Raw genomic sequence first — 3,681 nt, forward strand, 5'->3', positions numbered from 1 at the left:
GAGGAGTTTTTTCAAAAAAATGTAACCCAAAGCCCTTCTTCCTAATGTTATTAGATGGTGCTGAGCAGCATAGGCATCCTTCAGTGATCCCTAGTGGCCTAAATGGAGTCATGGTGTGGCGCTATAGTTTAAGCACGGGACTGTTACCCAAAAAGTGGGCAGTTGTAACCACCAGCCACCCCTTGGGAACCTGATATAGGGTGGCTAGGAGTCGGAACCGACTGGACATCACTTAACAATGTCAACAACAGTGGCCTAAAGTGGAATGTTGGAATCAAAGTAGAAAGAGAAGTTTGTTCAAGTAAGAAGATGGTGGTGGTGCCTTACCATGGGCTATTAGAACTTGAATGAGGAGAGACCTGTGACTTTGCAGGTATAGCCGTGGTGAAAGTGGTATTGGGAGAGTGGCAACATGCAGGAGGATTGGTCAACATAATAGGATAATGTCACCCAAATGTCCATCCCCCCAGAAAGTTTCCTCATTCACCTTCTCAGCTGTTCCCTGTCCCTAACCTGCAGAAACAACAGCTGGTGTGATTTTTTTTCCCACCACATATTAGATTTGCCTAATTTAGAAATCTATATAAATAACTAAAGTTTACACGATGAACTCTTTCCTTAAGGTTTCTTTCAAAGTCATCCATGTTGTTGCATGTGTAGTTAATTTGTTCCTTTTTATTCCTGAGGGCAATATGTAGTTCATTTCTTGAATTAGTTGCCCTTTTGTATCCAACTTATTTCATCAGCGTGATGTTTTTAAGGTTCATCCATTTGGTAGCAGTTCTTCATTCATTTTGATGGCTGTTTCCATTGTATGGAAATACATCTTTTTTTTTTTTAAATCCATTCATCAAATGATAGACATTTGGATTGTTTCCACTTTTTAGCCATTATGAAAATGTTGTTATGAACATTTTTTTTTTTTTTGCCACTGTCAGAAACTTTATTAAGTTTAAAAATCTTCACACCTGTGATAGGCTGAGAGACAGGTATGCTGCTTCTGAGTAGAGGAGTAATCTGCCGGTTTAGGGTTTGGTGGTTGTGTTCAAAGCCATGGGGTTTTAGTGTTCTTTTATGTGCTTGAAGAACTAGTCTTCCTGGTCTAGGGTGGGAGGATTGATCCATCTTCATCCTCCAAAAGGTGGTTCTCAATGATGTTCAAAGCTATCTGGCTAACCTGATGGTTCTCAAGAAGTTGCAACGCCTTAATTTTATCAATCACATTGAGAACGTCCAGCAGAATAAAGAGCTTCTCCTTCTCACAAAGACTGTCTGCTACCTGGAAAATGTAGGCAATGATATCAAGGATGGTGAGAATAATTTGGGGTTTAAGACAGTAAACAGATCTACTAGAGGCTCCAGGACTCCAGACTGGACAAGCTGGAACAACTGGCCCACAGTACTTCAGTGGTGAAGTTAATCACTGACCACACAGCTTCTTTCTGGACTTTAAAGTCTCTGTTTTTCAGCAGAGCCACCAAGGTAGGCAGTATGCCCTGACTGATCAGCTGCTGGATGTGTTGCCTGGGTCCTGCGGCCACATTGCTCAGGGCCCAGTCCACCTCCTCCTGGATGGGGGATCTCGGTTGCCTCAGGAGCTGGGAGAGCACACTCAGCATGCCCGCATCAATAGCCATCTGTCGATCCATTCCTGTGACAATGTTGCCCACCGTGTGGAGAAAGGGAGTCAAGATATTGAGTTCTAAGCTGGTCATGAGCACCACCAGCTTGGGAAGGATTCCCGTGCCAACTGCTTGCCCAATGTGCTTGTAGGACAAGGCCCAGCAGGCATCTGAGAGAACCTCTGCGTCGTAGCGTTGCAGGAAGTCTAAGAAGACAGGCAGCATTTGCTTCACCACTAGCACAAGGGTACCGGTTCTTGTTCTTGCACCGGCTGGACAAGGACCACGTGATGTTCCGCTGAAACGTGACTCTCATGGTTGGTGAGAGCAGAGCCAGCAGAGGTGGGATGGCATTGCTTGAAGTAACAAGGTCTCTGAACTCTGGGCAGTCACCTGCTATATTACAAAGGGCCCCCATTCTGCCTGTTCACACACAGCCGTGTTGGGGGAAGTCAGTAGCTGAACCAGGGGCTGGATGGCGCCCCTTCCACAACAGCTCGGGTAAGCTCTGATGCCCCGAGGCAATGCTGGTCAGTGCCCAGGCTGTCTCCAACTGCAAGCTGGGGTAAAGGGAAGACTTCATGCAGGACACCAGCTGGGGCATGAGCCCTGCTTCAGCCATCAGGGGAGGATTCCTTTCTCTGGACAGCATTTGCCTTGCTGCCTGGGAGGCCGGGAGACATAGGTCTGGGTCTGTTCCATTCATCCATTGACTGTTTTATTCAGGGAGAGGCTGACTGCATTCTGGAACAACCCTTTGGTTAGGGTCTAGAAGATGGGCTGGAGGAGTGGCCAGTGATAGTCCTTCTCTTTAAGACTTGTTCATGCTTCTTGGCCTTTCGGAGCGCTAAGTTGACTACCATCTGCTGTTGCCACCTCACAGATGCATCTCTGCTTCTGTACTTACAGTGTCTTAGCCTCTCTCTGGAGCTGCTGAAGTCATCATATTGACGTGAAAGAAGTAAAATCACCTGGCAGGAATCACCGCTGTGAACATTTTTGTAAAAGTTTTTGTGTTAAGGTGTAGTTTTCTCTTGAGTATATACTTAGAGAGGATTTGCTGGATCATATGACAATTCTGTGTTCAACCTTTTAAGGAACTGGTAAACTCTTTTCCGTAATGGCTACATTATTTCATATTCCCACTGTAGTATCGTGTGACAGTTCTCATTTCTCTGCATCTGGAGAAGAAAATGATGATCAAAAAGCTAGCAACAGCATTCTATACAGAAACATCTGTTTATAAGAAGACTCTTTTTGGACATGCTCCTAGAATAGTTTTTATTACAATAATCTAAAGTCCTTTTCCATTCACACACACATACAAATCTACTAAGGCAAGCATGTAAAACCAATCACAATGGCACTTATTCTGTTATCTTTTAAGGTGAGAACACCTTAGAAGTTTTCAGTACTTTCTCTTAACTGGCTCTTTAAGCTGGTTTGAATTGTCAGTACAGTGTTGTGGAGTCTCTGGAAAGAACTGGCTAGTTCTTTCGCAGGGTTTGTGCTGCATCAACTGTGTTAGCCTGCCAGAATGCTAGCTTTTGGATCATTTTCTTCTCAAGGTTTTTTTTCCCGTGGAATAAAAAGAGTGAATTCTTACTGTTTATCCTTTGTCATGATTGTATTTTGAATATAATCTTGAAAATATCATTGAAATATGATTTCATTAGAGTAATTATTTTTGGGACTACACTTTGAAACTAGAGATGCCTGTTTGATCATTTCAGTCCATTTATTTATTGTAATCCTACATGGTATAGCTACAAATATAGGGAAAAATACTTTTTCACAGCAGACTTTTTCCTTTTAAACTTTACCTTCCACTGAAGGTTCAGGAATAAAATGATCCACTTTTTCTCTTTTTGTATTTTGTGAAAATAATTAAATTGTCCTTTTCTACTTTGCCTGTTCAACTTTTTACATCTTATCTAGAATTTATCTTATGGCAATCATAATATCATTAATTTTCCATTATGTAAAACTCTGAATATTCTTCATTGTTTTGAGGAGTAAGGAATAAAAATAATATTTATATACATACAGTAATGGTGGT

The 3,681-nt window shown here is 42.3% G+C and overlaps 1 pseudogene; it reads right to left on the reverse strand.

The window, feature by feature from the left end:
• Positions 1-1,102: 1,102 nt before the first annotated feature.
• LOC102826162 overlaps positions 1,103-3,681 on the reverse strand; it is a 6,018-nt pseudogene continuing 3,439 nt past the window's right edge.

The sequence above is a fragment of the Chrysochloris asiatica genome, unplaced genomic scaffold (genome assembly GCF_000296735.1).
Source record: "Chrysochloris asiatica unplaced genomic scaffold, ChrAsi1.0 scaffold00003, whole genome shotgun sequence".
Classification (NCBI taxonomy): domain Eukaryota; kingdom Metazoa; phylum Chordata; class Mammalia; order Afrosoricida; family Chrysochloridae; genus Chrysochloris; species Chrysochloris asiatica.